This window comes from Ctenopharyngodon idella, chromosome 3 (assembly GCF_019924925.1).
Source record: "Ctenopharyngodon idella isolate HZGC_01 chromosome 3, HZGC01, whole genome shotgun sequence".
NCBI lineage: Eukaryota > Metazoa > Chordata > Actinopteri > Cypriniformes > Xenocyprididae > Ctenopharyngodon > Ctenopharyngodon idella.
Window position 1 is genome coordinate 24,011,555 of NC_067222.1, and position 14,593 is coordinate 24,026,147.

Sequence of the window (14,593 nt, forward strand, 5' to 3'; positions counted from 1 at the left end):
ACAGCTCATGCCTGGAAAGGTTGTGAGTTCTGTAAAATGTCCTTCATTTACTGTTCTTTTCGTTTTCTCAAAGGAGCTGAACCATTGGTGGGACATGGGTATGTGTGTTTGTGTGTATATTAGTGTATGTGTATCTACTGTTTTATTCATTCACCTTGCGCTCCTTTCTACAGCATTTGGATCAAAATCCAAATGTGATGCATGCTTTCATTACGAGACTGACGTCACGATATGCTGTTTATTAATATAAGCAAAAAGCATGATTTTTTTTTTTTATTATATAAAAATGTTTTGGCCTTTAAATTGTTAGTTTTATAACAAAATCCAATCAATGCATATAATTTTGATGCTCTTTAATGTGATGTGCATGTGAAGTGACAGCATGGAGTGCAAGCAAACCAATCATCTCCGCTTCTTTAATCTTTACTGCTAGTTATGGCACAAAAAACATTTGAAGGTATGTTGAAAGATACATTATACCTTACTGAAATGTATCATCTCTCATATAATCAGCTTTTTGACCATGGAAAGATATCAATAAAACAGCTTGTAAATAATATGATGTTACCTCAGGAAAGTCATTCAATATACATAGTTTGTTAGACCGCTAGAGAAAAAGGGCTTTAGAGAGGAGCATATCGCAAGATATGTGCAGAATTTTATAAATTCTTTGTATTTTTACTTAAAGGATTAGTTCACTTTCAAATGAAAATTAGCCCAAGCTTTACTCATCCTCGAGCCATCTTAGGTGTATATGACTTTCTTCTTTCTGATGAACAAAATCGGAGAAATATTAATAAATATCCTGACGCATCTGAGCTTTATAATGGCAACAAGTGGGACCAATGAGTATGAGCTGAAGAAAGTGCTTCCATCCATCATAAACATACTCCACACGGCTCTGGGGGGGTTAATAAAGGCCTTCTGAAGCGAAGCGATGCATTTATGTAAAAAAAAAAAAAATCCATATTTAACAAGTTATGAAGTAAAATATGTAGCTTCCATATTCCAGACCGCCTTCCGTATTCTACTTACGAAGAAAGTGTAAACTGGCGTCACATCAAGTTTTTTCCGTAAGTTGAATAGGGAAGGCGTAGGATGTAGCGTAAGCGTTTTGAACTGTGAGAGTTTTACACTTTCTTCGTAAGCTGAATATGGAAGGCGGTCTGGGGGAAGCTAGATATTTTACATCATAACTTGTTAAATATGGATTTTTTTTTTTTTTTTTTTTGTTGACATAAATGCATCACTTCGCTTTAGAAGGCCTTTATTAACCCCCCGGAGCCGTGTGGAGTATGTTTATGATGGATGGATGTGGATGGAGACCCTTTCTTCAGCTTTATACTCATTGATACCACTCACTGCCATTATAAAGCTTGGATGCGTCAGGATATTTATTAATATTTCATCAGAAGAAGAAAGTCATATACACCTAGGATGGCTTGAAGGTGAGTAAAGCTTGGGCTAATTTTCATTTGAAAGTGAACTAATCCTTTAACCTGTTATTGATGTCTTAATTTAATGTGTTGTATGTCTTAATTCTGTGAAAAATGTCTGAAAATTTTGATTTTTTTAAAGCAAAGATCTATTCAATTGATCAAAAGTGACAGTGAAGATATTTATAATGTTGTAAATCTTTCTATTTGAAATAAATGCTGTGCTTTTGAACTTCATATTCATCAAAGAATCCAGAAAAGCACAACACAACTGTTTTCAACTTTGATAATAATAATAAATGTTTCTTGAGCATCAAATCATCATATTAGAATGATTTCTGAAGGATCATGTGACACTGAAGACTGGAGTAATGATGCTGAAAATTCAGCTTTACCATCACAGGAATAAATTATATTTTAAAATATATTAAAATATAAAATGGTTATTTTAAATTGTAATAATACTTCAAAATATTAATATTTTTTACTGTATTTTTGAACAAAAAGAAAAATGCAGCCTTGGTGAGCATAAGAGACTTGTATCTAACAATCATGTATCTAACAATTGTTTAGAGCAGAAACATAAAATTCCTTTCTGGGTTAAAACGACTCAAAATGATGGAGCAGGTCTTGTGTTTTTTTTTTTTTTTTAAAGCAGGCAGTGCTCTTCAACTTCCACAGATGAGAATAACAACACTAATCCTTGTGACTGTCTGCTCCAGGCTGAATAGATCTACAGCCGATGACATACAGTAGAGCTTTTCTGTGCTGAGATTTGGCTTCTCTGTAATAAGATTGCTCTTTCCCAGTCCAAGCAGCCAGCCAATGGGTTCTGGCTGAAAGAGTTTTCGATGTGAAAGGAAACAAGCTTGTAATGGTCCAGGGTTTAATGCCGCTGAGAGGACTCAGATCGCTTACTCAGCAGAGTTCCAGGTGTGCCGTGAACTTTTTACATGTTATTTATTCTCGTTTCGCCGGTCTCCTCCGGTTTGGTTCGGCTTGGGTGTGTTTACTGTGATTTACAGTGTTACAGGTTGCAAATATGTATATAAATCACTCTTTAAAGTAAAAGATGGGACAAATTTACATAGACCCCTCAAATTAAGCCAGCTGGGTCTTGTTTCTGGTAAAGTGAGCAATGAGTGGTCTTGTTTGCTCCTATTCCACCCTGTATAGGTGGAGTCTCAATTTTAGTAACGAGACATAAGGATTTCACATTAGGACACCTAACAAGGACAAAAACTGCTGAAAATGCACATCTCCATTTCTTTTGCATTGTTTAAGTTACATGTTTGTACTAAAGCTTCACTAACCATATAGTAATATGACGCTGATTGACACGGTGATGCACTTTAATGCTGTTTCAGAGGGTGAAGCTGTTTTCACATGGGCATTAGCTGTATGTGAGCATCCGTTTTTATAAGTATGTATCCACAATTACAACTCCCCCTATGGCTAGACCTCTGTCGGGGGTCTAATTTTCCCAGAGTGCTTTGCTACTCTCTGTGGTCTCTGTTAATATTGATGTGTAAAAATAGCCATGGCAGTGGGCTGATGATATTTGCCCACCTAGCGTGCCATAATAACAGGCTGTGTTTGCTCTGCGCTACCAACCGCAGGACACGGATGGGAGGAGAAAAAAAAGTCTGAAAAAAGGATATTACAGGGAGAAGCATTTTGTAAGAGCCTCCACCCCGTTCACCCCACTATGTAAATATAGAAGAAGAAGAGAGAGATGATTAGATGAGAAAATGAGAGAGAGGGAGATCGACAGACGGAGGTCTGGGCCGAGGGAGTCAGACTCAACCACGAATGGAGTCCAGAGGATAGAGAGAATTGGATTGTGATCTGGTGGAGGAGAAAATAAGCAGAGAAAAAGAGGGATATGAATCCTCAAGGACCGATGTAGAACTTTATGAGAACGGATAGATGCATCACAGCTCAGGAAAGACAAAGAATCAAGAAAAATGGTGGAGAGAGACGAGTGAGAGGCAGAAAACGGCTCGTGTTAATCTCTAGTGTTTTTATAGAACGTCATTAAGACCAATTAGTCAGCTAGTCATTCAGGGAACCCACTGATTATTCGATTTGGAAAATATGTAGTTTTGCAGACCCAGATGTTCAGTGTGTGCGTATTGTAGGCTATTTTCAGTTGCATATTAGTTATTGAGGTACTGCATAGGAAAATGGTTTATTCTTTAGCTACATATGGTGTGACAAAAAAGGAAGGAGGAAAATAGAAAAAAAAAAGCGAGGGAGGGAGAAGGTGAAAGTAAAAAAAGAAAATGGAAAGTGATGGAGTCCTTCAGGGCCGTGGGGTTATACTGAGACAGCAGCTGTTTGTACTGTAAATCTGTGAGTCTGCCTTTCAGATACTCAAGGACAAGATTTAGCAACTGGAAAAGAATACCTTGCCAGACTTTAACAGTAATATGTTAAATGTTTCATTATAGTTATGATGAGTAAACAGTGAAGCCATTGTTTGTATATGTATGTTGCAATCACATCTTTGGAAACAAACAGATGGGGGAAGGTAGATATGTCTATTAAAAAGATTGCTTTATTTTTGTGTTTGCTGGACAAGTAGTTTTATAAATATGTTCTTTTCTGTTAAGTAGAGTTCAGTAGTTGTTTTAAATTAAGTATTTGCCTTTCTGAATAAGGTATTTTGCTTCAGGCACATATGTAAATAGATACACTACTGGTCAAAAGTTTGGAAACATTACTATTTTTAATGTTTTTGAACGAAGTCTCTTATGCTCATTAAGGCTGCATTTATTTCATAATAAATACAGAAAAAAAACATAATATTGTGAAATATTATTACAATTTAAAATTATGGTTTTCTATTTTAATATACTTTAAAATATAATTTATTTCTGTGATGCAAAGCTGAATTTTCAGCATCATTACTCTAGTCTTCAGTGTCACGTCTTCAGTGTCAGTGTCATGATCCTTCAGCGATCATTCAGAATCCTGAAAAAGTATCACAAGTTATAAAATAATAATAAGCAGCACAACTGTTTCCAACATTGATAATAAATCAGCATATGATTTCTGAAGGATCATGTGACACTGAAGACTGGAGTAATGATGCTGACAATTCAGCTTTGCATCACAGAAAGCTCTATTAAAGTGATGTTAGAAGTCTGAATTTCAGGAACTATTACCCATACTTACCATGTCATTGCAAATGGCCTGTTCAGCTTAAGCTGAGCCATTTGCTGTGTATGTTGTTAGCTTTCATTTAAATAACCTCCTCTGCTTGGCAGATCAAGTTGAAGCTTTAGTGTCAGCTAGTCCTCAGAGAGAGCATGATTGTATTTTTCTAGGCTCATATTTATTTCATTTTCATCACTGAAATTTTCCTTCTCTAATACGACAGTTTCTGCTTCAGGATTCACGTAAGTCTACCTCAAATCAAACAATCTGATTGTATAAGAGAACAAGATCTTTTACTACTTTGTATAGCATTTCTGTAAACTGCTAATATCAAATAGGCATAGATTTAATCAGTTGGAGATATGTTTTGAGTTTGTCCATTGAACCCATTTTCAATTCTTGACTACATTTTTTTCAGGACCATGGACAACTTAAATGTGAATTGAGACCTAAACCAGTCTCTGACGCAGTTACTGAGGTGCTCCATTACACCCAAAGGATAGTTATCTTTAGCTTTGTCTTGTTTACTCATGGCTTTACACTGCTTTTCTTCTGTTTTTGGAACCCTGTTGAGAATACAGCTGCTTAATGCATTTGAAATACTGGTATTGAGTGACAAATTCATGTGAATGCACTGATGACCCCATTACATTGTCAATACTGACACATTATCTGCTTTCTAAATTCAAAGGAACCCAACATACTGTTAGTTGCTTCCTACACGCTCAGCATGGGATATCTGTGTGCAAGTTCACTTTACAAAGTTCTGCAACACTTGACTAGTGCAGTTATAGAGTTTATATTGTACATGTGTGTATTTTAAATTTATTTGGAATAGACCCTTTTCACATGTCCGTGTTTCACGAAGCGGAAGTCGTTATAGTTGGGTAAAAGTCTATGGCGGTGAATGAGAGAATACATTAAATATATATTTTTGTGTCCACATTTTCTCAAATAGCAAAAGAAAAACTCAGCAACAATGTTTTTACAACTTACAAAATAAGGAAAAAAAATAGAGAGATCGATAACGGCAGTCAGAAGAGGGAAAGGTGTCAACTTTACTGTCACTCTCAGCCACTGTATTAGAAACACCCTCACGGCAGTGTTTACTAGTTTTTTTTTTTTGTAATTTGATGAAAAGGTAATACAATACTAAGTATAGTTTTATAAATGTATATACGTTTTAAAAAAAAAAAGAAAATATAAAAAACTTTGCAAGATTTACGATGCTGGTGACCGTTAAAACGCGTCATCACAGTCTGTGAAAAGGGTAAAAAATCTTACTGACCCAAACTTTTGAATGGTAGTGTAAATGGTTATTTATTATTATACTGAAATTAACCATCTGTCATAACTCTAAATACAGTTATTGTTCCAATGTTTAATCAATTGTATTTTAGTTTGAATATTTTATTCTAACGTCTTGTTTTCTTCCACCATCATATATTTATTTTAGCCAAACATCTTGGCTTACTCAGGTGATGATGACTGATAGGTATATTTCCCTCTCTACTTCCTGTGAAGTGAGATTATATATATGTACTTTTTGCTACCCTTACTGAATACACTAGTCTCCGATTTGGAATTCCACTCAACATGGTTGAAGTCCAGTTTACAGTCACTAACAGCCAATTGGAGGATTGAGCTAAGATGTGATTCGCTTCATTTCTCCATCCCGTTCCGCCACGAATCATTTCCTCTCCTTCCTATACTTTTCCTATTGATAAAAGTGGCTAAAGGACCGAAAACATTAGGGTGTTTATCGGTGTGCCGATACTCACCAACCTCCTGAAGAGTGTGTGTTAATGCTCCGCAGCTGTCTTAAGTTGCATCGCTCAGCTTGACGCTATAAGGTGGAAGAACCCTATTCGCGTAAGTGCAAAACTACAATGTGTGTCCATTCTGTGATAAACAATACCTTACGTATGAATGGTTTTGGATATCCTGCAGGGCTATTAAACTCAGGCTTGGCACTGTAAAAAGTGCTGAGAGAATGTGACGCAAAAAAAAAAAAAACACGCGTGCTGTTGCAGGGTTTCTCAGACTGTGTTGCCCATGGTGACAGTGCTGGACAGTCTCTGTGGTTCCCTGTGGTTGAAGGTCGATGCTGTAGCGTCCAGGGCTAAAAGCTGCTCGGCCAGTCCCTCACATGCTAATAGAATTAGCGTGCCATCTGCTAGCGAGCAGCGTGCCAGCCTGGACCCCTGCTAATTATGATATAATATCAGGAGCAAGCGGCAGATGACTTTTTAGGGGCTTCAGAACTGCGAGCAATTAAAAAAAGAGGTATTGAGAGATTGAAAAGAATAGGAAAGATGAAAAAGGGGGTGGAAAGAAAGTTTAAAGATGAGCTGTGGACGAATATGTTGTGTTAAAAAAGAAGCTGATGTTTTGAACAGTAGATTTCCGATTTGAGGGAGAATGGGAGAAAAGGAAGGATATTAACTTAAAAGAAACCTCAGAACGGATGGGGAAATGTGCCAGTGTTCCCTAAGCTGATAATACTCAATGTCTTTTAAACATATCTTCCTTAAGTCTGGCTTAACCATGTTGCCAGGTGATGATGGTTTAAAATGGCAGTGTGACAGCAGTCTAACAATGACAGTGTTTTAAAAACGCAGGCCTGCAGCCTCACTACTTGGCACACATGCGCTTAAAGCGGCTATTCATGTTTATCTATGCTTGAGGCAGGAGAACAGTTTACACTGTAGGTCCAGAGGAAGAGATGAGCAAAAGGAACAGATGACAGAAGCAGAGAAGAAAGAAGCCAGCAGCAAATCAGAGGGTTTTGGGCCTTAGTCATCTCGTAACAGGCTGCAACAGTCCAAATAGTGGGCCTATGCCATGAAAGCAGAAAGAGAGACAATTAGCTGTGGACGTTGATGGTTGTTGAATGCGATTCATTCTCTCCATGGGAGGAAATAAAGGATTAGTTCATCCAAAAATGAAAGTTGTCGTCAATATTTTTTTTTTTTTTTCTTTGTTAGGCCGAATGTCTTAGCAGATCTTTTCCATACTGCAAAAGTGAATAGTGACTTTTACTGTCAGGAGTTGGAACAACATGAGGGTGAGTAAATGTTTTTCAATTTCCATATATAAATCACATTTTCCTTTTAATTGATTTATAGGGGTGCAAAGTGTAACCTTACTAGCTAATTTCATTGACTTGATGCAGTGCTTTGTGACAAAATGCATAAGCTTTAATGCATTTCATACGCAGAAATTCAAAATCCGGAAGTTTGGGACATTTTGTGCACATAAGAGTTAATGGATTTTTTATTTTGTGGGTAGCAGAAAACCTTTTGTGAACAAAATGCACCCAGCAATTCAGAAAAACTATTTCATCAAACCCTCAACCTTTGAATGAGATATGTATTTTGCCCACAAAATGGGTTTTGTGGATTACAAAATGCTTTTTTCACCAAAATGTTTTGCGCACATTCCTTTGAATGATTCAGCATGTCACAAAATGCTTTTAGTACAATGACATTATCTGCTTTCTGATTCACAGAAACCCTTAAATTTAGTAATAAATGAGTGATGCAGTTTTTAATATAATGTGTTTCATGAATAAAATACATCTATTTCATGATTTTGTGCAAAATAATTAATTTTATCTGAAGAATGAAGTGCTGTCTTTACATGTCTGTACATTTCGTGTCATGAAATTCATTCAGTATATGTGATTATCAGCTGTTGTTTTTTACTATTACTGTGCTAAATCTGTGTTGTTGTTTTTTTTGTTGTTTTTTTTTAATAATGTTGTTCTTGACATGAAAATAGCCATAGATGCTGATATGGCAATAAAAATAAACAAACATTTAGTATATGTTATTAGTCAGCTTATATTTGGCTCCCCATAAGAACCAATTTATGTATGTTTTTTGGTTAATAGAACTAAAACTGGTTACAGCAGTTTTAGTTGTACTGACCAAAAATCCATAAAATGAATATTTCACTTTTACTATAAGGAGCTTCTGCTTTCTGGAAGATGTCGGTCACAAAGGTGTTATGCAACATAGCTAACTGTATGATATATTACATAATAAAATGTCACTGCACACACTTTGTTCACTTTCTTAGAATAACTCTTTAGTGCACACCATGGCTTTAATATCAATTTTGTATAAAATTGTGATCTAAAGCATGACCTTTTCTCCACATCTTTGTCTAGACTTCTGTACGACTCTACTCACCAGTGAACCCTGAGAGACTGAGATAAAGCTCTCTAGCCAGGGACTGATAGAGTCTGGTAATAAAATCTTCCTCTTTAATGCCTACATCTTACATGTTTGCTTTCTCAGATGCTCATTTTCCTCATTTCCTGCTTTATGCATTTGCCTGTGTCTCATCCCAGCGAGCTTTGTATCCGGCGAGGTGACCTTGCAGCGGCCCGGCGGAGAGCTCTGAAGTGTTCCTCGTTAGATGAGAGTGCTGTCTGTCTCTTTGTGTTTTCGGTTGAAAATGATGCCATTACGCCTGTTCGCCACCTCTCTCTGTCACCCTAACGAAGCTTGGGCCGCTGCGTCGCTCACGCTGGCACGACAGGTGTGCGGCTGCTGCTCGCGTCGGCAGTGACTGAAGACTCTCGCCTCGCTGCGGGTCCCGTATCTTTCTTCAGACTCAGCGTGCGAACTGCTTTTTTTATGGGCCCATGTGTCATATTCTCCTCTAAACAAGGTAAGAATGTAGATAAGTTATGTAGGGAATGTTTTAGTTTACTACATGGATTTAGGCATGTTGTCCAAGTCAATACTTGGAGGCTTGTCATGTCATTAAACTTCATCCGAAGTGTTGTTACTTTATGTGCACGGTGCACTTCAGGTAAGTGAAAGTGAGTTTAGTAGACTTTAAAGCATGACGAATTTCAAAAGAAAATGAAGACCTTGTTGAAGGACTCTGTCTGTCTGCTAACTTTCTAATCCAATTTACTGTGACGTTTGTGATTCCAGTTCTGTGTTGTGCTGTAAGTGTATTAAAACGCTGCCGTCTGACTGCAGGTACTTCATGATTAGACTACGGTGAATAAGATTGAAGTCGAAAATAAAACACAGTCCCGGCGGAACCGATCGTGTAAGTGCCGCCGTGCTTTTTTCCAGCTGACCGTTTGAGTTGATTCGACTATTCCCCTTGAGGTAAAAGGCCCGTCTGCTGGCATCCGAGGCCTTAGCTGTCTGTCAGATGCCTGTCTGTAATTTGTGATTACAGCACAAGCGAAGGAGGTGGCAGAGATTAATTCAATCCAACCCACGAATCTGATTGCCTGCATTTGCATATTAATGAGAAAATCTCCCAAATGTTTTTTTTTTTTTTTTTCAGTGTCCTCTCTTTAACTTCGGCAGGTGCTGAGGCAGAAGATGAGGCAGAAGACTGATTTTAAAAATGAGAGGAAAAAAAAAAGATATTTACAGCATTTGCGTCTGGCGATCTGAGGTCAGTGTCTGCTTGCGCATGGATTTGCATAAATCTGCATGTGGAATGAGAGGAGACACGCTAGCCGATTCCTATTGGATTCCCTTCTTCATTTAGTCCCTTTTAAGAATGAGAGCGGGGTGAGAGAGAGAGAGAGCTCTGGGAGGGGAGCGCATGGAACCCCTCCTGAGCAGATACACATGTAATTGTGCGTTCAAATGGGTGTAAATAAAAGCAAAGCTGAGAGGTAAATACAGACTCTCTCTCTAATATGCCATCTGTTGTCTGTGGGAGCTTGCAGAAAAATCGAGCTTCTGTTGGCTGTGTGGGAATGCTGCCGTTGGTCTCCTCTCTATTCCCTCTCTCATTTTCCCCACATGCTTTGCCTCTTTTTACAGGCGTGCGCATTCAGAAGGGGAAGACCGGACAGTTGTAACAAATTAGCTCTTACATACCAAATTGGTATGTAAACAGTAGTGAATCCAATAGCCAGTGATGGGAATAACGGCGTTATAAATAAACAGCGTTACTTTTTAAGTAGTAACTAGTAATCAAACGAATTAATCCCCCCCCCCCCCCCCCCCCCGTTACAATGCCGTTACCGTTACTGACATTAAAATGAATCAGTGTCAGCTGCAAAGATGAAGTTGACATAACTTACTCTCATCATCTCCGCATGTGGACGCGCTTAGAGAGAGAATGCACAATTCATTCGCATTACATAATCAGAGAGTAGCCTTTTTCTTTTCGTTTTGAATTATTTTGTTTAAAAGTAGACATTTCAAGCTTTCTGTAGATATATTTATCATGTCTGCGAGGCAAGCAGACTATACGCTGAGTTTCAGTTCATTTAGCCTATAAGACACGCTCCAGTTCACGTGCAAGTGATCGCGCCGGCGCCTCCATGTCATGATTATATTGTCAGCTATATTTGCTGCTTATTTATTTATTAATCCAGGCAATTGGTTGATTAAACAATGATTAAAATTAAGATACAATTTTTACAAAACGAAGTTCAGTTAAGGCTTTCTACAAATCAAAACTTCTTTAATGGCTACCACATATAGTGCAGTACAGAGAAATTTCATGTCGTGAGCAAGAGCGGATCATGTCACAAGTCGGATCAAGCATCATTTATTTTTTAGACTTGGCCATAACTGGCCATTATTTGGCCAGTTGTGGTCTGTGCAATGAATATGAAAAGTTCTAAACCATCTATTGTGTTTTATTGTTCCATGTATAGTAATGATAATATTTACAATAATATATTGAATTTGATAGATGTCTCTCACATTGTCCCACATTGTTTTATAATAATATTTAGGGTCCATTTCACTCATTTAACATATTTAATATTGGGGGCATCCAAGTTATTTGACATATTTGAGAAAAAAAAAGTAACGCAATAGTTACTTTCCCTGGTAATTAGTTACTCTTATAATGATGTAACTCATTTGTTACTATTTGTGAGAAGTAACTAGTAACTATAACTAATTACTTTTTTAAAGTAACGTGCCCAACACTGCCAATAGCTAACATGAACTAAAAATGAGTAACAATTTTATTACTCTTGATTAATGTTCATTTCAAAATATACAACCATGGGGTCAATAAGTTATTAATGTTTCAGAAATTAGTCTTTTATGCAAAAATACAATACAAACAGTAATATTGTGAAATAATGTAAAATAATTGTTTTCTATTCTAATATATTTTAAAATGTAATTTTAAAATATATTATGGTAAAGCTGAATTTTCAGCATCATTAATCCAGTCTTCAGTAGGTGCGTTTACATGGAGCATTGTAATCAGTTTAAAAGTCCAAACCGAATGAAAATGCTCCATATAAACACCTCAATAGGAATAAAAATGCCCAAACCGATTGAAATTGTAATTGGTTTGAGAGGGGTGGGATAAACCGAACAAAATAAAAAAAGGCTGCCATGTAAACGCGTTAAACCGATTACTTTGCATCTACGTCATTACATCAAGAGGCAGAATGCACAATGGCGGCGGCAAAATCAAACTGGAGTAAAACTGAAACAACACAGTTAATAAATACAGTGAAGAAGCTCAGTTTATCATTACTACGGACCTTCATCCACACGCTTCTGCTTTTCGGAGGAAGGAGGGGTAGTATTGAGATGCTCCGAGATGCACAGCCACCAAACAGGTAAGCTTCCTGCGCCCGTCTTTTCCTCAGTCCTTCCAGCAGTAATATGCTACAAATCCACGCTGTTGCTTGATTGAGAGCAACACTTTACCTAAAAATAGTGCGCATAAGAAATAATGGAACTCCATGGCTGCTTTCCACTCCAGTTTTAGACATGCACTCGCAAACTTCCCTAAGCACTTCCCCTCGGGGGAATCCCTGCCACCATTTTGAAGTGTGTTCCACTTCGTGAAGCGGACGAGGGAAGTTTATATGGACAGACCCTTGCTCCAGGTGCGGATTAACGCACAGGCTTGCCTAGGCTGCAGCCTAGGGGCCCCACGTGTGCAGGGGCCCCGGATTGGCCAGACTATTTTTTTATTATTATTATTTTACATTTTCTTAAGCGCGAACAAAAAAAGACCCTCATTGGCCCATAAGAAAATAAATAAGCAGGCGATTGGATAGATGTGACATTTGGGTCAAATCTGTTCAATCAGCTGCTGATCAAATCATGTCAATCATTTTCTTTTACGTCACTGCTATTGCTAGACGGCATTGCGGCAAAATGTCCGAAAGAAATTACGATAGTGGAGCACAAAAAACAGAAAATACAAAGGTTAAAAGAATGACGTGAACAAGATATACTGAAAAAAAATCCCAAAATTGGATTGATACTTCAAGGCATTGGATACATCAAGACAGAAGTGGCGGAGTTCGTGAGGGAGAGATCGTTAATCCAAACATTCGCCTATGATTCATCGACCTCAAATAGGGCTTATCACTTGAAACATGTAAGTAGTAGCAACTTTACAAGTCCGCTAATGTTAGCCTAATCCTAGATAAATGTCCGCTATTATTAGGTGCATATCCAAGTGTTTGTGTGGAGAGCGTGGAATGACAAAAAAGTGTACATGTAAACGTGGCTAGTGTCACATGATCCTTCAGAAATCATTCTAATATCAGTTGAAAAGAGTTGTGCTGCTTAAAATCTTTGTGGAAACAAAATAGAAAGTTCAATTTATTAATTTGAAATTGAAATCTTTTGTAACGTTATAAATTAAGTATTCATTTCTAATAAAAAACATAAACAAAAAACCCTTACTGACCCCAAACTTTTGAATGGTAGTGCATATTAATATATTTAACATTACAAGTTGTATAAATTAACATCAATATATTACAAGCAAACATGAATTAGCAATGAACAACTAGTATATTTTTAAAATTAACATTAACTTTGATTAATAATGATGATAATTATTGTATAATCTATATATTTTAATACATTTTTCTCGCTTTGCATCTCAGATTTTTTTCACTTAGCTTGTTGCAATGCATTCTGGGATGCTACGATGCTGACTTAATTTGTTAAGAATTGTAGTATCTTTGGAGTCAGCTTACAGTATTTAAAGGGATAGTTCACCCAAAAATGAAAATTATTCCATGATTTACTCACCCTCAAGCCATCCTAGGTGTATATGACTATCTTCTTTCAGACGAACACAATCCGAGAAATATTTAAAAATATCCTTAGTCCTCCAAGGTTTATAATGGTTGTGAGTGGCAGCCCAAATCCTGAAGATAAAAAATTGCATCCATCCATAAAAAAAAATGAATCCATATGACTCCAGGGGGTTAATAAAGGCCTTCTGAAGTGAATCGATGCGTTTGTGTAAGACAAGTATCCTTATTTAAAACTTTATATAGTAAAATAACAAGCTTCCGGCGAGACAGCCTAACAACATTCAACGTACGTCCAAAAAGCGTTAACTTCCACGACGTAGTACACAATGACATGACGTACCACACATTGGAAGCTCGTTATTTTACTTTATAAAGTTACAAAGAGGACTAAGGATATTTTTTAAATATATCTCCGATTGTGTTTGTCTGAAAGAAGATAGTCATATACACCTAGGATGGCTTGAGGGTGAGTAAATCATGGAATAATTTTCATTTTTGGGTGAACTAACCCTTTAAGTTGCCTGTGATACCTTAAAATGCTGCCTATGTAGGAAGTTCACTTGGTTTTTGGACAGTGAGATTTTCCTTCAAGTCTAACACGTATATGCTATGTATCGAATAATCCGCTGATTGAAATGTTACCAGTTCTCTTATTTAACATTCATTAACAGGATCGCAAATCAAGTGAATCAAATCTTCATAAACATCAAATCTTCATAAACATATGAAGTTTGTCTTTAATACCTATTATTTTTATTATTATTTATTTATTTTTTTAATTTTTTTTTTTGCGACTTCTACTGTCACTTACAATATTTATTGTACAATATTTTAGCCCATTTCCAATTGGTTAAACTGGTGATGTTACAACACTCCCTGAAATCTCCTTGTACAGCACTGGTATTTAAAGTAACTCTATTCAATTGCATGTTCCACATTCTCAGGTCATGTGGTGTTGAAGCTC